The following is a 23,130-nucleotide window of genomic DNA, read 5'->3' on the forward strand; positions in this document are numbered from 1 at the left end:
CCGCCCCTGTTCCTATAATAAACCCTCTAGAATCCCAAACGCAGGAGTCTACGCCTCTTTCGTATTTACCGCTTTCCTAAAGCGCTACAGTTCTCCTGGAAGCCGCACTCGCCTGATTGCTTCACCGCGGCTGCGCACCCGGACCGTGTTCAGCGCTGCCAGCCGCCTTTCCGTTGCTGCTTTTGGGGCAGCTGGCAGTCTTTCGGGGGTCAAAGCAGCAAATGGTGCGTTGGCCGGGAAGCGCCAAGATCTGCTGAACCCCCGGGAACCAGCGTGATCCGCCCCGCGCGGCTTCGCAGTGACGACGAACCATCGCCGCCGCGAAAAACTGCAGCGCCGGCTTCACCACACAGCAGCCGCTCCCGCGCCCGCTGCCTCGCCATCCGCAGAGCCGAGCCGCCGGCGGACCGCGCTCTTCAGAGGAACCGCGCCACCGGCGAAGAGCGCCGCCGCCCCTGCCCCGCTCTGCCCGCGGCGCGAACACCGGAGCAGCGCTGCGCGCAGCCGCCATCTTCGCGCGGAAAGCGCCGGGCGGGTCCACAGCACCGGAGAGAGCCCGCACTGCCCTGCCGTGAAGCAGCAGGACGTTCTGTGAGCTTGTGTGGCGTTCCCGGAGAACCCAGGAGAGACTCTTGAAAAGTCCCTGCTAGCCTTTAGGAATACCTGCCGTTAGCCGAACTGTTTTGCTGCTGGAACTGCGTGACGTCTGTGAAAGAGTGGGAAACAGCCGTCAACCCGCGGAAGACAGCCGCACGAAAGCTGTCGATTTGTGGTGAGCATATCCGCACCGGAGTGGGGAGGGGGTCTCTCCCGCCGGTTCCCTGAGTATACAGTGACTCGTGGGTGGCCCTTAGGGACCATTAAGGGGAGACAGGGCCCACGGTTCCACAGCCCCCTTTTTTTTTGTTTCTTCATTTTTCAGCGCGGCAGGGGTAAAACTTGGGGAGTTAGTCAGCATGGGTTGCGGGAATTCCAGGATGCCTGAACCCCCATCGGAGGTGTATATTAATCCCCCCGCTTCTGTTCCTCCCCCTTCCTCAAACCCCCGCATTCCCCCTCAGACCTTCCTTCTCCTCAATCCCTTCATCCCTCCAACCCTTTCAGGGGAGAACAAGAAACCGCATCCCGTCACCAGATGCCTGCCTGCCACCAGCTGCAGGGCGCTTCCTTGTTTTCTCCCTCGCCTTGTCTGAGCAGGACTGCACAACCTGTCCAGTCGCCTATCCTGAACCCGTTCACCTCGCCCTCTCTCTCCTCCCCTTCTCCCTTTACTGAACTAAACCAACATGGCGCCGACTGCATTTCTACTCCAAATAGTTCGTGGCAGCCCCTCGGGGCAGCTTCTTCTCCCCATAATCCCTTTTGCTCTCCCGCCACGAACCCTTCCACCTCAGAACCGCCCCCAAACCCTCCCCCCTCGGTGTCGTCATTCCCCGCCCCGATTGCATCAGGGGGCGCGGTGGCAGCGAGGGAAAACTCCACCCTTGAGTTCCCCGGCCCGGGTTCCAATACCGCGTCAACATCAAAGGATGTTCTTTGATCCTTAAATTTTGATTTGTTGTAAAGCTAGCTTTGGGTGACCTGGCACCCATCAGAGTAATCCTTGCCTAATAATGTGGCAAACACTAAACTTGAGTAAGAGTACACACTTAAAGAAGCATCAAATTGCAAATTATCCAAGGAATTTATGTTACTAGAGATGCCGAACAGGGAAGTTGAATTGTATCTCTGAGGTCAGGAAAAGAAATATATTCCATTGAGTAGTTGTGGTTGGGTAAATGTTCTGGCAAAGGTAGTAACAGAGGCAACCTGAGGGTCAGTGGAGCATGGGAGAAATTAAAGAATATCTGCTTTGTTTTTTCTGTCAGATTCATGGGACAATTGAGTCCATAAATCAGCTAAAAATACAACGTGATTTCATGCTGAGTTTATCCAAGGATCCCAAAGGATACATCCAAGACCTCCTGTGGTCCCAAAGTAGGGATCTTAAGGTGAGCAAAGGTTTGGAAAAGAATGAATAGTGGAACCATAATGGAATAATTTTATCTAAATGTACATAGAGTGGATAGCCAAGGATGGATAGTTGGTGGAAGGCAGACATTGAGTGGACTACCATAATCCAGAGTAGACAGTCTGCAGGAAAGACAGTTTAGGTTGTATTCCAGCTGCAGTGGAGCAGTGGTGCTTCATGCCAGTGCTAGGTCAATTTGTGACCAGACAGTAAGATGGAAATGCAGAGGTTTGTTGATGTGTTCTGTAAAATCAAAGCTGTGTAAAACTCATCAGGAGTATCCCACACTCCAAGAACACGATTGTGTTTTGTTGGTTCATAATTGAATTTTATTTGCTGTCCTTGAACTTATCTGTGAGGTATGCAAGGAATGGAATATAAAGAAGTTTGGTTGGTTGCTAGCAAAAATGAATAATTTGTTCTTCATAAAGTTTCGCATTTTCTGTCTTTAACTGAGATGCCTCAAAATCAGTTGTATTAATGAATCCATGAAATTATTTTAATAAAGTCATTGTTTGTTTCTTACATAAATGCCTAGTTTAAGTCAATAGTCTTCCAAAAATCTACTGTTAAGATTATACAATTTATATTGTATTCAAAGAGGACAGGCATCTGAAGAATGTTTAAATAAAGCAGACTTTGACTTGAGGAACTTAGAACCAACAGTGTTGTGGAGCTTCTCTAACTATATAGATGGAGTAGTTGTTCAGAGTTTTCCCTGACTGACAACTACTCCCATAAGAGCCTTTTCTATGGTGTTCTGCCCTGCTGGCATCAGAGTTGTGATTCCACGTCACTGCTTTGCTAAATATATCAATAACTATATTTACCTGTGATTCTGTGATGCTGGAGACATAGTCATTAGAATTCCATTTTTTTTATAGAATGGTTCCAACCCCCAGCTGCCCTGTCCCTGGAGGCAGATTGGACAGGGCTTGGAGCAACCCGGTTTAGTGGAAAGCGTCCCTGCCCACGGCAAGGGGTGGAACTGGATGAGCTTAAAGGTTCCCTCCAGTGCAAACCATTTGATTTTTCTGTGATCCTGTTTTCCCAGTAAGCACAGTGTCCATTTGCTTTGGGCTTTCAGAAGAACAGTTGTGAGCATTTTTATGTGTAATGTAGATAAATTTTCACGCTGGGTAAATCTGAAAGTTTCTATATGTGGTAGAAGAGCTATGGTGAAAAATGGTTTTTTGTCACAGGTGATGACTGATGTGGTTGGAAACCCAGAGGAAGAACACAGAGCCGGATTTTACCACGAGCCATGGTCTCAAGAAGCTGTGAGCAGATATTTCTACTGCAAGGTATGAAAGAAGTACTTGCAGTGCTGACTTACAAACACATCTCCTGCCAGTGAGTAATTGAATCTGCTGAACTGTACAGTGTGCCTTTTCCTTTCAGATTCAGCAGCGCCAACAGGAATTGGAACAATCTCTGGGAGTGCATAACACATAAGTACTGCTCCCAAGATTCCATTGGCACCATGACCACCAAACCAGTGGACTTTTCAGTGTCACTTAGCTCACTGTTACACATGGACCTGCTTCCTGACCGAATGAGAATGTACCATCAGCACACCAATCAGAACACCAGCTTTAGATTGACCCTTGAAAATCTTGTCCATGACAGGTGTCTCAAACCATTCCAAGGCAGAGACAGCACCATACAAGCGTCAGTGTAAAAGGTGTCTAAAGGTTCACTCATCAATGCACACTGTTAAGTTTTAGTGGAAAGTTAGACACTAAATCCTAAATCAGCAAATCCTAATGGGCTATGCTTAGTCACGGGTGGCACTGAATGGGGGAGGTTGAAATAGGTGTTCTAGGAGACTACAGATTCAGAGAAATAAATGCAGTTCTTACCCTATGGTACCCAAGAGTCTCAAATAGTAAATTCTCTGGAATTAGACTAGATAAGGTAGTCTTTCTTATAAATGTGGAATGCTTTATACTCCTGAATACTGTTTTTATTCCATCCAGACTAATGCAAGAAGTTATCTCACCATCAGAAAGAACAAACTAGGAGGATTTTCCTCCTGGAATGCAGAGCCCATCTGGAAGAAAGACATATAGTCAGGACATCTCCCCTGCAGATGCAAACAATTTCTCTACCCTTTGTCCCGGCTGTGAAAGGTAGATTGAATCACTTACCACTAGATGGCTATGATCCATGTACTGTACAGAGAGAAAGAGAATCATCCCTGGGACAAGAGCTTCTTTTGCATCCTTAATATCTGTGGTATTAGCAACATATGAGGCATTCTGAGAAAATTAAAATAATGTAATGGTGCTTTGCTGATGCCTGCCTTTAACACAGCAGATATTAACAGTAAGTGTGTATGTAGAACAGCAGATTACTTAAATGTTTCTCCATGTGCCTGTAGGGTTTATCACTGGAAAGAACTTTCTCATTCTTGGTGCAGAATCCAAGGAGCTTAACTTCATGTAACATGGTAGTTTTTTTCTTTACTTCAGGATGTTAACAGAGTCTCTGCATTGGTCTCACATTTTGATCATAGGTGAGCTGCCCCTTCCTATGAATTATTTAGCTCTCCCATACACGATATGTGGTGGTTATGTTGGATGCTGTTGAATCATAAAGCACTATCAACCTTAAACAGCACTGAGAACATATCCCTTGGAAATCATCTTCTTTGTAAATGTACGACAAATTCAGACTACGGGAATTTATTGGACAATTACTTGGGAGCAGGGACATCTTCCTTAAATCCTTCCCCTGCTCACTTTTTGTAGTGCTGTCTAATGTCTCTGTGTGTGTGTGTGTGTGTGTGTGTCTGTGTCTGTCTGTCTGTCTGTCTTTGGCCTGGAGCTGCTCTGCCCTGTTGCGGGGTCTGCTGTGTAGGTGTAACAGGACTAAGGCTGTACTGTTAATTTGTTGAGAGGCTTAGCCAGTGGAGCCTACAGATTGCAACCATCCCACACTCCCCGGTCACTGGCCTTATATGTGTGATCTGTGGCAGAGTTGCCACCCAGGGACTTGAAATTTGTGCCGTAGGGTGTAGTTAGAGTGTAGGTGGTATCTGTAGATCGGCAAAAGATGTGTGGAGCTTTTAAGTTACCATGTAGCACTTGGACTTTTGTAATGAATTTCTTTCAACTTGGACTTTTGTAGTGAATTTCTTTCAGATGCAGATGGATTGAATCCGTGCCCCGTACTGCGAGGGTCTCAGTGGGTCCCCACAGGAAGGTCATTCACTGTTTGTTGTGGCAGGGGGAGGTGAAATGGTGACTCTGTTACAGGGTTATTCTTTGCCTTCTTTTGTTTTATTCTTTAGGAAGTAATGCCAACTGTCAGCAGTTGAGGTTGATGGAGTGAGGTGAGCAGTGACCAGCAGACAGAATGAGTTATTTTTTCTTCGGTGTCAATTTCTGGTGCAGCTCTAAGCATCCGTTGTCATTTTTGCATTGTAGGCAGTCCACTGACAAGATATCCCAGCCCAGGATGCCACCAAACAGGTTTGTACAAAGGTTCAAATGGCCAGATTTTTCTCTGACACAGCCCTACTGAAGTGAGTGAGGTAACACACGTGTGATCTGCTCTATCTTCTGTGTTATTAAGCCTTGCCAGATGGTTTTGATTAGGTGAAGTTGCATTTGCAAGTGTGTCCATGACAGGAGGGTGGAAATGTTTCCTACCTGTGGAAAAGAGCCATTGTTAGCAGCCAGGGTCTGAATGCAGGATTGTTTACTGTTTCAATTGTTAGTGTCACAGGATTCCTTACAGATGAAAAGATGAAAGCTGCCAAGAAGCAGAGCTCTGTCTGCACTGCACTTGGACTCCTCCAAATCACCTCCAAGATGCAAGGGTGGGAATTTGTCCTTCCTGTGGTAGAGAGCCATTGTTCCATGCCAGATGCCCACAGCCAAATGTGGGATTCTGCATCCTGCAGTTGTCAAAATGGCAGTATTTCTGCCAGACCAAAGCTGCCAGGAGCTAGGCCTGTGGCTGGCCTTGGAGTCCTGGGATCCTTGTCCAAACTGTGTGCAGGGCTGTAGGGTGGAAATATTTCTTACCTGTTGAAAGAAGACACCAGTTAAAACCAGGTTCTGTTTTGGGATGAGTGAGTAGCGGGATGAGGGAGAGAGAACACACTGCTGATGCATCAGGGAAACCTTTACAGGTAAGAGGTGTCAGTCCTATTTTAAAGACTCAATATACCCGGTTTCTTAGGGCAAGTAAGAAAAATAGATCTATGGCGTGCTCCTGCTAAGTTCTAAACAACTGAGCAGTGAAGCTGCTGACGTTTAAAGTGCTTTCAGCAGGCCTTGAGAAGGATCCCATCAGACTGCAGTGTATTTGGATAACCTAATGCCACAAGTGTGCTGACCAGAGATGTGCTAAATGCACCAAGGAAAGCAAAGTGTCGCTCAGGTATTTTGGTCACAGCGACATGAGTTAAACCACACAGAACACTTCAGCAGAAGCGTGACCTGGGCTGCTTGCACATTGAGATGGAATGATTGCACAACCACTACCTCCAAACTCTTCCTTTCAGCGTCTTCCTTGCTTCTCTCTGACTTGGCTGACTGGAACAGCACATGGAACAGATACTGACAAGCACCCACCACCTGAGCTGTGCAGCATTTCCTACTCAGGCTGAACTAAACCCTCTGAACCATCTCGCAGTGTGTCACATAGGGCACAGGGGAGGAAGGGGAATGCAGTTACCCTTCCCTCAGCAAAATGGGACATGTGCTTCCCTGAAGATGGCATTTAAAGGATCAGTAAAGCTGTATTTGTTTTTCTTAGGCCATTTGAAAGCCTAATTTTTGTATGTGGACATTTCAGGAGGTGCAATTTAGTACGGCTCTCAGAACTGAGCCACATGAATCAGGTTTAATGGTAAAGTGAATTTCAGTAGGCTGTGCATGTGAGTTTTTTCCTGTATGTGTCTATATACAGAAAATAACTATGTTTAGGTCTAAGGCTAAACACCTTATTTAGTGTCCAGTATTTAATCAAAAATTTGGAGAAGTGTTTGGAGATCAGCCGAGCCAAATTTGTTAATCTAAGAAGTGGTAGCACCATCATCCAAACCCCCTAAGTTTTTAACAGTTTAAAGTGATGTTGGATTGAAATGGATGCAGGCTTGATGTGCCAATTTTTCTATCTATTCAGCCAGATTTTAAAAACATGGGAAATGTTCTCTAAGGGCAAGTACTTCATGCCCTTTTTATTTCTACCGAGACCTGGAAGTTTGTACAGCTCCAGACTGGCATCTTCTGGCTGGATTCTGTGATATCATGGAGAAGTAGCACTTCACAAGTCCTTCCTGGGCACTGGCAATTTTAGTCCTTTAAAGATGCATTAAAAAGAACAGATAGCAGTTGGGAAGAGCAAGTAGAAAAAGAGTAAAAAACAACATCTGCAATTTTTTTGTTGTCCATTTATGATTTTATCTTCCAGCCAGCAAGAAAAGTATCAGGATGTAAGGAATGTAGGGAATGAAAGGGAAATAAAATAGAAGGGGGATGAAAGCAAAATGCCAGTGGTAAATATTCTGTGGGAAACTATGCCCATGTATGAGAGAAAGAAGAAGCAGTTTCCTGAATAAAGTTACAGAAAACAATTCTCAGTGCCTACTTCTAGTTGCATGTGCATGTTTGCTATGATGTAACAGAGCAACTGTAATTCCCAGGAGCCTGCTTTGCAAATTAACCATGCCCTATTAGAACCTCAGAGGGGAGAGGCTTCCAAACTTCCTTCAGGTGCAGCTTGCTCTGCTTGGTAACGAGAAGGCAGAGACCAGGGCAAGAACTTTGACATGGTTTTTTTTGTTTGTTTTGGTTTTTTTTTAGGGCCAGACATGTATCCAGGTGCCTGCAGTCTATCTCAGCAGAAGTGGCCTTTTTGAGTCTAACTGTAATGAATAAATAATTTGTCATCTCTTGTTTGCACAGTAGCTGAAGCATGTTCCATGATTGCTAAGCATCTTTTGCGCGGGTCTTCAAAACATTTTCTGTCTTGCAGCAAACCTGTTCGCTACCTGTGTGAGTGGACCTTTTGTGCCAATGCACAAATAAATTTGCAATGCAATATACCTGGCTCCAACTATGCCTCATTTCATTATTAAAGAAATCAAGGGATACAGTGGAGGGAGGTTAAAAATACATGTACAAGAAGAAGCTAAAACTCCCAAGGCTCTCCAAAATCACAGAAAACTAGATAAAACCAAATGAAGAGATAACATTGAACAATATAGTACTTCTAGTTACGCAACACAGAGAATCAGCCTGTGCCTAAGTGATCATGCCTGTAATAGAGTGTTGTGCATGAGTAAAGAAATAAGGTGGTGTTGGAAGGAATTCTAAGCAAGCGGGGTGGACATGAAAATAGACCTGCCTAATGAATTGTAATAAAATGTGTGAAGTTCTCTCTGAAGTGCTAATGCTAAGAAAAAGGGACAGGGCTTTTCTCTTTTGTGCTTGAAATTAGAAGCGTCTCCATTAGTGAGAGGAAAACTGAGTAGCTGAGTGTTTAAATGGCACATACAGATGTGTCACGGACTGTGAAGTGTGGCACGTTTGTAGCAATGTAGCCGTGCAAAGAGGTGGACTAAGGGAGCAGCCACAGGTGCAGAGTGAAACAGGAGCCATTGCTGCCCGTTTGCATTTCCCGCAAAGAGAGTGAAGGGGAGCGGATGCAGGTTGCAGCAGAGCGAGCATCCTTTAGAGTAAGGCGCCCCTCGTTGCCTCTCGCCACGCCCCCGACGTCATCCTGCTCTTGCCCCGCCCCTGCCCGCCCCATCCCTGATGGCCCTCCCCCGCCCACAGCCACGCCCTTCGGCGCCCACTCCCTCCGCCCACAGCCACGCCTCCGCACCACCTTGTCACCACGGCAACGTTGGACGCTTTTTCAGCACATTCTCAGCACTTTATTTGGAGTTTCTCCATCATTTTTACAGCTGTCTTGAGACACAATTTTGGAAGGGCTTTTCAGGGGATTTTTACATGTTTTGAAACCTTTTCTTACCACCATATAGAATTTCTTCAAAGGCTTTTTGGGTTCTTTTCCACTTTTTGCTATTATTTTTTTTGGGTTCTTCATGAGTATCTCAATGGCTTTTCCTCAGCAATGTACAGCTTTCCCCTGGCTGTATTTTACCCTAAAACGTCTATAGCATTACAACTTAATGACAACATTAAGAGCATACATGCTCTTAATACATGAATGTATCTTTTCCCTTTCCTCTGCTCTTTTGCTCCCCGAGCCAGTTTCAACACGAACAGCACTGCACTCTCCAGAGTGCTGCTCCAACCACATGTCACCTCTGCCACCCTCACGGACCAAGGAAGGCACAGGTCTTTCCTTCCCCAAGTCTCTTTTCAACCTGTCCCCCCTCTCTTACCTCTGTCCCTTGCACTGCTGTAGCTCAGTCACATGTCAAAGGGCTGCTTTATTATCAGTCAAGATACAGGAAAACACCCCGATCTCTATTCCAGAGGAATGCAAGCAACACTTGCTGTTTGTGCCTCCACTGTATTGAAGTCATCAGCAGCAAGTCAGAGCTCTCAGCCCTTTTGCAGCAGGCAAACTCCACCCACTACAAAATCATCTCAACCCATACACCAGACAAGGCCCTGTACACACTGTCTTCTCCACAAGAACCCTGGGTATTTCTAAGTGCACTTGATTTTTCCTTTGGCTCTACACAAAAGCGGCTCTTCCTTACGCCCAGATTCTGTGTTTGATCCCCATAGGGGCCAATCAGTTCTTATCATTAGCTTGACGAGCCTTGTGGGTCTTTCCACGTCAGAAGCTCCTGTGCTCTGGCAATAAAGAGCAAGCAGTCTTCACTGCCTTTGGAGAGCCAGTAGTTTTTCCATTGGAGGGTGCGAGCCACAGAAAAATGGGCGGGGAGAGGGGGGAGAGCATCAGGGTCTCGGGCGGCAGGTGTGTGACGAGCGGCTGGAGCAGAGCGAGCCCCGGCGGGGCGCCAGTCCCGCAGCGAGCCCAGCGGCAGCGGCAGGGGCAGCGCGGAGCTCAGCGCCCGGCCCGGAGCGGCTCCTGCCGCCCGCGGCGATGCAGCCCCGCTCGGGCCGCGGGGCTGCGGTGGGCAGGAGCCCCCGGGGGCGCGGCGAGGGAGAGGAGAAGGCGGGCGCTGCTCTGTCCGGGGGCGGATGGGTCGGGACGGGAGCGCGCACCGGGGGCGGAGGGGCCCGTCCCCATCGCAGCCCTAGCCCCACTTGGCCCTCCGGCCCCGGGACCCGCACCCCGCCCGCCCAGGCAGAACCCGCTCCGCCCGGGATCCCCATCAGACGCCGGCAGGACCCGGACCCGAATCCCCGGGCCCGGATCCCGGTACCGGCCCCGCCTCAGCGCCTCGGGCTCCCCGCAGCGCCGAGAACAGCCCCCGGTGCGAAGCTGCACGCAGCGCACCGAGCGAGGGTCCCGCCGCGTCCCGAGATGAGCATCTGCGGCGCGAAACGGAGCAGGCGAGGACGCGCCGGGATCGCTGGGCGCGGCGGGGCGCGGCGGGGCCGGCACGGGTGGGAAGAGCGGGCCAGCCCGGGTGCGCGGGGGAAAATGCAGCCATTTCTCTTGCATTTCCTGCTTACAGGCATTTTAAACCTTCTTTGCTTGACAGGTGCTTTTCTGCCAGGGGCATTCCCAGCTCTTTTGAGCCTGAATCAAGGCTTGGAATGCTGAGTTTCATGAGAACTGGTTCATATTTGGATTATTTGTAACTTGGAGTTTCCCTTGGCACCAAAAGCAGTGGATACACCCAACATGGACTCGAAGGGCCATAAAATCCCAGATTTGCAATCCCCAATTCACTCCAGATTTGTTAATTGAAGCTTTTCAGGGCTCATTTAGCAAACTTAAGGTTTTGGTGATTTCATGATCAAAAGAACAAGAAATGTGTGAAAAAGAAACTTCACTAAAGCTGGCTTAAAGTGATCCCTGCTGACAACTAATTAAAACAACTCCTTCAAAAGGAGGTAGGATTGATGAAATACTCACCAATTAAATACTCACCTTCTTGCCAAGGTCAGAGTTCTCTGCCCACCAAGGACACGGTAAGGAGGGACATTTCCCCTCTCTCCAGCAGAGACCTCCTCCCTGCACATCCAGAACTCTTGGTCTCTGTCTGACAAACTAATAAATGCACTTAAGCCTTATTAAAGTGTTTGACTAACAAAAAGAGACAAATCAAAATGTCTGTATGTATCACACCCACAAAATTAATCTCAGTTTTCAGGAATACTGCCTTAGCAAGCTTGGAATACTGATTGGACAGTTTTTCTATCTCTACTTACCGGAAAACTCAAAGTTGTAGTCCTGAGTTAGCAGGTTTTGGTAGGTGATTTAGCCGAGAATATCTCCACATCATGAAATAAATAAAAGAAATTTGCACTATAAATATTTGATTTACACTTAATGCTTAAGATTTCGCATTTAATTTTTATGTCTTTTTTCTAAGGTGGTCCAAGCAGTGCCATTGGAGTTCAGGAAAGTACTGCCCAGGTATCAATGTCAGATCCCATGTGTTAGTGAAATTTCTTTCTGGCACTAACCCTCATGGAAAAAATCAACACAGTCCACAGGTGGTGAGCAATTAAAGTAAGAGAAAAACTGTTTTTAACAGGATTTCAAGACACTTGACAGAAATACGTGTTATTCATAACGTATTTTATCGTCTTGTTTCTTCTTCCAGTTCTACTCTTAGCTGGTTCTGATGAGCAGCCATAGGGAAGCTGGTGTTGTTGATGCAGTCTCAGTAGTGCTGGTGCATTTTTACAGCTCTCTGGAGACCTGCCACAGGGAGAAGATGCCACATGTTAATGAAGCGTTCCATTCAGTTACTTTCCCAAAATCTTGTTGGGTTGGGATAAAAATGCCAGTGAAAATAAGGTTTTCATATCTAAGAATTCTCAAATTTGAAATTATACTTCTATTTTCTGCTTCTGAATCCATGTGGTGTTTGCTGCCTCTCCTAATTTCAACTCATTTCTTGCATTTTGCAGTCTTTGAAATATCTGTGAATAGCATTTTAAAAAAAGCTCAAGTGAGCTTAATTGTATGTAGAATTTGACAGGAGTCTCAGTTGAGGAGACAGAAAACACCTGATAGTTCCATGGGTTTTTTCCCTAGAAAATTTTCCAGGAAATACATAGTTGTTTCCAGAACTTTAACACTGCACAGTGCCATTAAAGCACTTATCTCAGTATGCAGTTAATGAAAAAACATTCAGATTAGCACAGAAATTCTGTATGGAGTAGAGTTTGCATTACTGGAAAGAGAGTCTCCAGCTGAAAAACAAGTCGTAGACAAAAACCTGAATTTCTTGCTTTTGACTTGTGATCAGTAATAGGAAAATAAGTCATAGAAATGGATACAGATTAGTGCTGTAAAAATGTTCAGAAAGCAAGCTAAGTTACGCAATACTTTTCTGTTCTTAGAAGATGTTAGATGCTATTTAATGTTCTTGGAGACATTTCAGTTATATATCATACTTCCTAAAATGCCTTTTTCTCTAGGTTGGGCCAACAGTAATGCAAGCTATGCAAAAATATCTTACTTGACTACAAGTGCACCATTCTTCAACTTGTCCTCAGATGTTCAGTGAATTTTTATTGAAATTAATACATACACACTCAACAGAAAGGTCAATCTTACTTTTTCCTTTCATACCCTCTTTTTCTTTAAAATCTGTGTGATAGTGAATCACAACTAAGATGAGTAGGTGCCTTGTCATACTACCATGTTATGTATCAATGGAAATGGTCATTGTTGCCGTAGCACTGCCAGTGGGATTGGGGCTGCTCCTGGCACATGGAAAAGTGTATCTGGAATCCACACACAGCTGTCTGTGTCAGGTGCTGTCAGCAGAAGCACTAACATTTTGGACTGATTTTATTTCAAGCTAAGATGTAGACCTTGTTGAAGTAACTCCCTAAAGTAAGGACACTGTTGATGAGCTCACCTATTCAATAAAGTATTCTGAGAGGCCTTAATTAATGGAAGGTGCCAGAAATCATTCACAGATTGTGAAAATAGTATAGATGACTTTTCTCACATCGTAGGATGAAATATGAGATTGCATAGTTCTATTAATGCAATGTGCATTTTTATTGCTTTATCTTTGGTGGGGTATTTTCTCTCCCCAAGAAAGTGGAAAACATCCTCTGCCCCACTCTCCTGGGGCCTGTTGATGCCTACTGATCAGAAGTGCCTCTGACCAGGAGGGAGACGAGCTTGTTTTCCCCAGTTGTGCTTCCTCAAGGCAAGGCCAACGGGCCCAAGGCTGCGTATCCAGTAGTACAGTGGAATCTGGAAGAAAACAGACAAAGGTGAAATTACCCTGAGACAAGGTTCAGAGATCAGGGTGTTCGCTGGTGGCACGGGCTGGGATTAGGGCTGAGCAGCACCAAACCTGGCACACATGACCCATTCAGCTTTCACCTCATCAGGGGGTTTTATCACGGGGTTATGGCCTTGCTAAGAGACAGATGTTCATTAATGAGTCCAAGGCCGAGCCGAGACAGTAACTGGTTCTGTTGGAGCTGGTGGTTTATTTACATGTTCATCAGCCACACTCTCTACGAAGTTGTGGGTTTTATTCCTGTTTTTCTTTCATCCTTATAACCAACTTTCCACCCCTTTTCTTCTGTCTGTCTGGTGTGTCTTTTGTGTTATTTTCTTGTCCTCTGCGTGATCCCCATCCCATTGCCCTTCACTACTTCAGTCTCTCTTGTTCTCTAGTTTTTATCGGAAATTCAGCCCTGACCCTGAGGTTTGGATAAGTCCAAAGGCTTTATCCCAGCTCCCGTCCTCCACAGGTTCCTTCCTTTTGGAGCTCAACTCCAAACGGGAAACTTCTCATGACCGTTCCTGAGAGAGGCAAATGAACGCTTAGGAGCTCAGGAAAGAGACTCCCTCCGCTGAATCCTGTCTCACCTGCCCGAGCACTCACAGTGCTTTTAAATCAACTCTCCCTGTTTTCTACGTTCATTTAAATATAAGAAACCTGCAAGCTCTTCCTGCAGCTCCCGCTGCGCCCCTACACTGCCCCACGTGCTCAGGTGCTGCTGCCCTCTGCTGCGCTGCCCCTTGCCACGGGGCCGAAGTGGGAGAAGCTCCGGATTTTGTTTCCGTGGAAAGCCCTGCCGGGGGACCCGGCGCGCCGCCCGCCCGCCCCGCAGCTCCTTCCCGGCTCCGTGCCCAGCCGGGCCGCCCGTCGCAGCCCCCGCCGCTCGCACCCGCCTGGCTCTGTTCCGGGCCGCCCCCCGCCGCTGACACCGCCCTCCGCGGCTCTTTTCCCGGGACCCACCGCACCGCCGCTCCCCGTTCAGCTTCAGCCTCGCTGCAGCCGCAGCAACCGCCCCGCTCCTCCGCCGTCACCGCGGCCCTCGGCAGCCACTGCCGCTAGCGGCAACCGCGTCGAGCGCTGCCAGGCTGCTCCCGAGCACCGCGGGCGCGCTTTATGCACCTACACCGCTGCACAGGCGGCGGGCACTGCCACCACCCAGTGACAGCGACACCACCCAGTGACAGTGCCACCACCCAGTGCCAGCGACACCCAGTGCCAGCGACACCCAGTGCCAGCGACACCCAGTAACAGTGCCACCACCCAGTGACAGCGACACCACCCAGTGACAGCGACACCACCCAGTGACAGTGACACCCAGTGACAGTGCCACCACCCAGTAACACTGCCACACACCCAGTGCCACCCGCTGTCACCCGCCCAGCCGCAGCAGCGCGTACGGCGCGGTACGCATGCGCAGCACTGTCCGGCTCCCTCCCGCCCCTGACCACCACATGACGGGACTCGGGCAAGGCACTGCGCATGCCCGCCGGTGTTTCCGTTTCGCCCTTAAGTACAACGCGTGGACGGCTTCAGGCTAGTCAGTGCGCATGCGCGCTGTCCCTAGCTGCAGTACTGCTTTTTAGCCAGCAGGCGACACCAGCGAGTCGTTGCAAAGTGTCCGCGTGCCTGTGGCGGGACACAGCAGCGCCAGCCGCAGCGTCACCGCTCAGCCCGGAAAGCCCTGGGAAGCATCCTATCTAAGGCATGGAGGGAGGAAATACCATACCCGAATAAATCATAAACAAAGTCAAGACTTAGTCCAAGTTTCTCTCCAACCATTCGTACAGGGAAGTCAATGATTTTCCCGCTACCTGCTGGACAAATGAAGTTATTCCTCATCTCTGGAGTGGTGCCGGTCCAGTCCAAGCACTTGAGGAATGAATATCCACTCCCTCTGTGCCAGGAGAGCTTTTCTAGGTGAAAGAACTGGAAAATGAGACGGCATAGTGCATTTTTCCCTGAAATAAGAGCACAGGCAGACAGAGCTTGTCAGCACTCATCGCATTCTGTTCTCCAAACACAATTCTGGGCTCCTTTGCAAACTGCCTCTGCCATGTGGTGTTCTCCAGGAGAAATTCAGGAATTTCTCCTGGCAGTTTGGAGATTATGTTATCACAAATGAAAGAAAGTAAAGATGAAACACTCCTGGTACAAGCCTTTGGGACTTGCTGGGCTGAATTTGGAAGGGCACATTCATTCCCTGGAGTGCAAACACACAACCACCTACAACACAAAGAGAAGATATCAAGTGGGGTCTGGAAGCACCAGTTTGACAAACCTCATTGTCATTCTTCTTTTCAGTGACTTTTGCAACCAAACTCTAAAGCTGACAAGCCACAACTGTCCCCAGCACTCCATCCAGCCACTTGGGAGCAAAACAGTATTCCCAGGGATGATGCCTTTCAAGCATGATCCCACCAAGCACTCCCAATGCAGCACTGGAGTTCGTGTTTGGGGCTGGGAAGGGCTGTGAGGAGGATGCAGCCCCCAGGTGGGGTGGCAGTGGCAGTGACAGTGACAGCAACAAATTCCCACAGTCTGATGGTGCAATGCCCACGGGAGGTGCAGGTTTACCTTCTGCTACTTGTAATGCCACATCCCAGAAGAAGTGGGGATATAAACTCTCATGATGCAACAAAATGTCACCCTGATCCTGTTTAAACTCAGTGTCTGGGGCCAAATCCCACATCTACAGGTACACATTGACTGTACCTGCATCAGTCTCAAACACAACCAGAATTCTGACCTCCAACGTGATCCCAGAGGTTTCTTGCCCAGGGCTGAGGAAAATCTGACATAATAAATAACCTTTGCTGAGAGCACTCATCACCCCAGTCCTTCATGATTTGCAAGATTGTGTAGAGAACAGACGCAACTCCTAATCCTTACTCTACATTTGTAACAGGTTTTGTTAGAAAGATACTGGACAGTAAATCAGACAACAAAATTAAAAGTCTGCACAAGGAGTAACAGAAGGTTTTCGATGAATAACGGAAGTTCCTTTTTTCTCTTCATCACTGTGGGACTGTAGGACAGAATCACTGCCACCGAGAGACAAGGAAGTTGTTACTGTTACTTAAACCTATAAGATGTTGTTATTTCTCAGAGAACTGTACCTCTCAGAGCACTGAGCTACTCCCATGAGCCTGGAGTGCCTTGGGGAGGGGTAAGACAACGTCCCACTTCGGTTTAGAAAATTTCAAGATAATAAAAAGTAATTTCCCTTGTCTCTCTCTGACCCCAAATCAAAGCAGTCGTGTAGAACCACTAGGAATATTCAAATCCCACCCCAAATTTCAAGCTGGAAACACACTGCTTCCTTAATGGGAGCACACAGAACTCATTTAAGCCAGAGAGGATATTACAGACCAGAAAAAGAGCCAAGAGAAATGCTCTTCTTTGATCCACTCTCTGATTGATAATTCCCAAGGAAATTTCCCATAGATCATAAGCAATTACCAATAATTTTTCCTCTGGAATCATTACTTACTTGGCTTTGTCTTGAAGGGTTTGACACATCCATTGAGGGTTCAGGGGTGTGGTTGGGTTGTTTATGGTTAATCCTGACAGGCCCAGGCCAAACCCAAGCACCCCCATCACTGCCCTAGCCCCAGTTTCAGGGAAATACTGATAGAGTTCATAAATACTACCACTCCCTGCAACTCGGTCCTTCACTGCGCATCCATGTAGTGGATTTCCTCCATCCTTCGTTCCTAACAGCAGCACCTCGCTAGCCCAAATCCCAGTTCTCACAGACACAAACTAAGCAGAAAACTACTACAAGTGTTTGCTTTGAAAGTAATATTCTTAGTACATCTGGGTGCATGGTTAAAATAAATACCTGCATTGCTGGTCATCAAGGGAAAGCTTTTCAGAGGAGAAAATATCCATTTTGGTAGCACAGTTTGATACATCTTCAGAAAAAGCAGAATTATCACCAACTCCTAAGACCCCGTGTGAGGAATCAGGCCCTCCTTGTGACACCAAATGCAGCAGACATTGAAAAAGGAAGGAAAAAGCCAAGCTTATAGTAGAAAAATAGAACATAAACCAGCCTTTAAAAATCCTTCACATTCCAGTAGTGGGGAACAGTGTCATTTACTGTTTGCTTGCTTTTTATGATTATGTAAATATTAAGTAGAAGCTTACTAAACAGAATCCACTGAAAGCAGTGCTAAGATTTCACAGGTCTTCATTCTGTAAGCTGGGAGAAAAATGTCTGTACTTGCACTAACACCCACCCCAACCCGTTTAAATCCATCCTTAGCCTGACTCCTCCTCACCTCCTATTTCCCACAGCTCTGCTCAGGGCTTTGCGCCTCACACTACTTTCCTACTGCAGTGGTATCACACCATAACACACCAAGGTTTTGGCTTGGACTCATGCTCTCCAAGCTGATTTTATGAGGAACTCTTCTGTATTTCAGTGCATGAGCCATGACAGCATTTGCTCACTGAAATAAGTATTTTCCACAATGAACTGCAGGTGCAAGGGAACAAGTACTGTAGATGAATATTTTATCAGCCTAAGGACAAATAAATTTTTTTAAGGTTTGGATCCTATTCTACTGCTCAAGAATTAAATCAATCTGCTTTGGCTCTGAAAAAATCAGCAACACAAAACTGAGTTGCCACCATGAAGCACCTCGCTGTTCCTATCCTGCCTCTCAATGCAGAGGCCCTTCCCTTCCCTGGCACCATGTCACCCCTGCCCAGGACAGCTGTAGCTCAGAGATCTGTGGCACACCCCACCAGCACAGGACAGCAGTCTGTTTTTCCAGCAGCTCAGGGACATCCTGCACTAACACACAGTCTGGGCCTTCCTTGAAAACTGATTCCCCTCCCCAGGCCAAGCCAGAACAAAACCATTTTGTTGCACTAAGAGGAGGCAGTAGCCCCAAGTGACACAGTCAGTCAGGTCACACAGATGTCCCCAGCTACAATTGCTCCAAGTTAAATCAGTCCCTGTCCCTCAGAGACTGCTTTGTCACGTCCTACACTACCACACTACAGGTTGCTGGGCGCAAGATTCATCCCTGAGAACTATAACACCGATATCCTAGAACATTTCAACCTCAGTGCAAATATTGTATGAACCTTCTTGATTGCATTCTTTTGTAGAACAACAAGTAACAAGTAATAAGTAACAAGACAAATTGCTTCTCTACCGTCTGTATTTACAAAATAGAGTAAGAAGTTTAAAGAAGCCTCATGGTTTGAGGTGCACAGTCTGTTCCAAAAGTGTAACTTTGCATCCAGATGAAATGAACATCACAAACAGATCAATGAACAACAGATGCATGGGACATTGTCAGCTTGGACCTGCAATTAACACGACCTCTGCCACTGTATTGACACAGATATTGGAAAACTTTTGCTTAAAGATCTTATGAGAGAGTGCAAAATCTATTTAATGCTGTTTGTAGAAGGCGTCAATGTCATTACTTAAAGTTGTGGCTCAAATAAAGAGAAAACCAATAAAGCCCACAGAAAGCTTGGGGTTTCCGTGTTGAGTTTTTTCTTTAAAAAGCATGGGCTGTATGAAGTATGTTTCTGTAATTCAGAGTTCAGCCTACCAGTTTCTGTGGAAAAGAAGTCTACACGCTAAGATATAAAGACCATTAGGTGTATCAAAGAGCTGAGACACACAGGATCATTTTCAGGATAGATTTCAGGCAGTTTTAAACACAAAATACTTGAATTACTTCCAGATGGCAGATTTGTAGAAATAAATGTGATACAATACCTATTTTGTCTTACTGCACCCCAAGGACGGCACAGCCATTCTGTTGTGCTTCAGCATCTCAGTGACTGGGACAGGATGCTGGGATCACAGCAGATCCTCTGCCAGCTCCCCAGTGGCAGAAAAACCTGTATTGCCAACAGCCTGTGCAGGATGCTCCTCAGGAATCAACTCCAGTATCCCATTCCAGTCCTGCAGTGCCCCAAAACAAGGAGCATGCTGCACTGCTGCCCTGTCTGGCTAACCTGCAGAGCAGAGTGCAAAGTGAAATGCTCAGTGCTTCTCCTGCAGGGACATGGGCAACAGGTACACGTTGGGCACCCCAGTAGATCCACACAGAACTGCACGTACAACAGCACGGAAGAAAAATCGAGGCAAATAATCCAAGAGAGAGATGCTCTAATGCACATGAGACTGGAATGCCATCAACAGCAGGCAAATGGTACAAGAGTCAGTATCCACTTCAACTGTCACAGTGCCAAACAGAACACAGTTCCAGTCAGGATGCTGCGTCCACATCTTTCTCACAACAGGTAAGTGCTGTGTCACATCTAAACCTACATCAGGCCTTTCAAGGGCTTTCCTTTTGATGACTTGGGTCACAAATGCAAAATAAACGAGTTCTGTGATCAGAACAATTGATCTGAGCAGCAATTCTCTAATCACATACCACTCATCCCAAAGTGGGGCAAGAAAAGAGCCCTGATTGTGGGCACATGCTTCCACCCCCATGCATGAGGAAAACAGCCTGTCACCTTCCACTCCCTTAAACCATTGCCAAAATACAGTCACCAGGAGAAAACTGACTAAGGAGAACAATGTGAGACTTTTACTGTGCCTTGGCTCCTCTGTGGGGAGCTTAAGAAGAGGCAAGCCCAAAGTTAACAGCTAGAAAGCACATCAGTAACGAGCATGCAAGTTTCATGTCAGCAACGAAAGAACACTTCAGGGGATGGCAGATGAAAAAGGAAGAGGCTACAAAAACAAACTGGCAGAGGAAAAAAACACATGATCCAGATGTCAAGTCAAAGCAAATGCATTTATTCCCAGACCTGTTACTCAGGCAATAATGATGAAAGACACTTGAGAATCAGTTTCTCAGGAGCAACTTTTTAAACTACCTCCACAGTACAACAGCAATTTGGAGAGGGGAAAGCAGAAATTTTTTTTTCCAGTTCTTCTAGTGCTGGACTAAGCAGTTTGAAACAGCCAACACTGTCCTCACCTGCAGCCTTTGCAGCTTCTGTCCTTGCTTCAGCCTTGCCCTGACTTCTGAGGGGCCAGAGGCACCACACAACCCAAAACTACCAGCACTCACGCCCACTACTAGTATGGACACCTTCACATTCTATCTTCAGCTCAAAACAAACTCCAACCATGTTTTTCCTTTCCTGACAGACTTGGCAAATTTCATTTACATTTATTAAGGCAACAGACACTCTGTATGGCTCTGGGGTCAGACCCCCTTTGGCACAGGAATCCAAGAGAAGATTGGAGAGAAAAACCCAATGGTAAATTGAAATCCTGGATACACAATGAAGGCCTGCTTTTGGCAGGTTTCTTTTGCCTTTTGGGACACAAGGCCTTCAGACCATATACGCCCATGTGAAAGCCTGTACTGAGGACTTGGTTTTATGGATGTTGCACTTAACATTACAAACATATGATTGCTTTGGGATTTGGCATTTCTTGCACCTCTAATCACCTAAACACATTAGAAGAGCTAAGAGCAGAGTCCTGAAGCTCAGTTATTGTGATTTATTTTGGTGGTATCACTCGATGTACGAAATCCAACACAATACCTGAAAAATGAAAAGCAGCATTAGTTTGAACCCAAGCAACTTCTCCCTGGATGAGCCACCTGAGCCCTGTGTCCCAGCTGTGGCCTAAAAGACTCACATTGTTTTCCTTGGATGTGTTCCAGGCCAGGTTGGACTGGGCTTGGAGCAACCTGGTCTAGTGGAAAAGTATCCCCGCCTACCTAAAGCAGGGGGTTGGAATGAGATGAGCTTTAAGGTCCTTTCCAACCAAAACAATTCTGGAATCCTACGATTATATTAACAGTTAATTTTACCAAGTAAAAAAAAAAAAAAAAAGAGTCAAGCTAAGTCAGGTTATGCCTGAACTAGAAGCTTGAAACAGGATTGTACATGAGGTATGGCAGTAGCTGAACTACGCTGCATACACATTCCTGGCTCACAAAAGCTACCGCAGGCGTTTGATACATGTTGTTAAGTTATTTCATGATCATCTCATTGCGGCACAAAAAGGGAAAAGCACCACAGGACAGTGAGGCTGCTCACCAGCTCTACTGTTCACCAACCACCTTTATAAAATAAGGGCCGTGAAAACAACAAAAAAACCTCCAAACTAAAAAAATCACTATTTATGGTAGTTGTCAATTCATTTTCAACAAGAGGCCAGGAAAGTACACTGCTAAATGTTTTAAGACATACAGACCAGTGAAACAGCAGAGAAGGGGCAAGAATAAAAAAAGAAGGGGGAGCCAGACATGAGGTACAATAAAGCGTTACTGCAAAGCACTGAATTCTCAGGGCACAATCAGTTTCACGGCAAGCACATGCTGCAACAAGTGTGACAAAGATGAGCTTGAAACAAATGCCCAAGGGCCAAAAATTGCATAAGCACTGCCAGAACTGCCCTTGCCGAGAGACTTTTGGGGAGTACATAGCTCTCATCTCAAACCCTTTCTGAAAACGAAATAAAACATCCCACATTAAGAACCATTTAACTTGTAACAACACCCACAGTAAAATTTCCCACTTAAAGGACCAGGTCCCCTGTAACAACACCCTCAGCGGAACACCTTCCCTTTTCATGTGCCATCCCATCTGCATCCCTGTGTTCCCTGTCCTCTACCCATCAATCCCAGGACCCTGAAGCGCTGGAAAACGCACATTTCTAGGCTACAGCTTTGAAAGCATAATGCAGGTATTCAAGCCTGTGGATAGGTGAGCACTTACCTCTGGGAAGCCACAAGCTGTCCCTCGAACCACCCTTGGCGCAACATGTCCCCAGAGCCGCAGATGCCCAGGTGCCACCCTCCCAGCTGGGGACAGGAGGCTGCTCTCGGGGAGCACAACTGCAAGCAATCCCCCCAGCCCTGACTGTAGTGCAGAACACCCACGGGGACTCCCCTCTTCCCAAAGTGTTTCCGCTGAGCAGTGTGCACTGTCATTTTAAAGATCCAGATTCCAGCATTTGTGACCCTTTGAATGTCGCTGTGATGCAGCTCGTTCAACCAGACACATCTCTGGGAATAATTCAGCCCAAAAATCATGGTCCGTAAGCACTGCATAGGATCTCCTCCCCGTTTTTGGCTGAAAAGCACGCCAGGACCAGCAAAAGACTGCCTTTGCCCACCCCAGCCAGCTCCACTGTCAGCTCACCTCACCTCGCACCTCCACACAGGTGCTGGCGCCAAACTTTGTCTCTCTGGGCGGGACATCAGCAACAAACAATCCAAAACGCAAAATCCCCGTTTCGGCGGAACCCCGGCTTAGCGCAGCTTCTGCTGCCGACCCGGACACGACCGCTGCCGCGCCAGTGCCCCTCGGTGCTGCTGAGGGACGCCAGCCCCGCTCGGGGCTCTCGAGGTCTGCGCCCCTCGCCTCAGGCGGAGCCGCCGGGCTGCTCGTTCCGCGAGAAGGAGGGAGATACCGACCGGAGCCCGCCCGGCACGGGCACCGAGCACTGCGCAGCGAGCCCGGCCACGCCCGGCAGCCCCGAGCAGCCCCTGGAGCCCCCAGAGCCCTCCCGCCGTACCCACAGTCACCTGCGCTGGGGCCGGAGCCCCGCCGCCCCTACCAGCCCCGCCACCCCTACCAGCCCCTCCGCCCCTGCCAGCCCCTCCGCCACCGCCACCGCCTCCGCCCCTGCTAGCCCCTGCCAGCCCCTCCGCCCCTGCCAGCCCCTCCGCCACCTCCCTCCGCCCCTGCCAGCCCCTCCGCCACCGCCTCCGCCAGCCCCTGCCAGCCCCTCCGCCGCCGCCGCCCCTCAGGCCCGATCAGCGCCCGCTCA

At 47.6% G+C, this 23,130-nt stretch overlaps 3 long non-coding RNA genes across 5 annotated transcripts; 1 reads left to right on the forward strand and 2 right to left on the reverse strand.

Annotated features, from left to right (window-relative positions):
* The first annotated feature begins 1,871 nt into the window (after nt 1-1,871).
* LOC146438541 (uncharacterized) lies at nt 1,872-8,083 on the forward strand. The gene is made up of 5 exons (XR_014851833.1): nt 1,872-1,991; nt 3,214-3,315; nt 3,413-5,348; nt 5,443-5,487; nt 7,220-8,083. It is a non-coding gene; the product is annotated as an uncharacterized LOC146438541 (long non-coding RNA).
* A 3,501-nt stretch (nt 8,084-11,584) lies between these two features.
* LOC146438542 (uncharacterized) lies at nt 11,585-22,858 on the reverse strand. Of its 3 annotated transcripts, none has more exons than XR_014851835.1 (4): nt 22,500-22,858; nt 15,158-15,304; nt 12,960-13,306; nt 11,585-11,788 (listed from the first exon to the last, which is right to left on the reverse strand). It is a non-coding gene; the product is annotated as an uncharacterized LOC146438542 (long non-coding RNA). The 3 variants fall into 3 exon arrangements; XR_014851836.1 differs by having other exon boundaries at nt 15,158-15,272; nt 22,500-22,856; XR_014851834.1 differs by lacking the exon at nt 15,158-15,304 and having other exon boundaries at nt 22,500-22,855.
* Nucleotides 20,110-22,066, reverse strand: LOC146438543 (uncharacterized). The gene is made up of 2 exons (XR_014851837.1): nt 20,989-22,066; nt 20,110-20,891 (listed from the first exon to the last, which is right to left on the reverse strand). It is a non-coding gene; the product is annotated as an uncharacterized LOC146438543 (long non-coding RNA).
* Nucleotides 22,859-23,130: the final 272 nt, after the last annotated feature.

This window comes from Lichenostomus cassidix, chromosome 4 (genome assembly GCF_008360975.1).
Source record: "Lichenostomus cassidix isolate B80296 chromosome 4, HeHo_3.0, whole genome shotgun sequence".
Lineage (NCBI taxonomy): Eukaryota > Metazoa > Chordata > Aves > Passeriformes > Meliphagidae > Lichenostomus > Lichenostomus cassidix.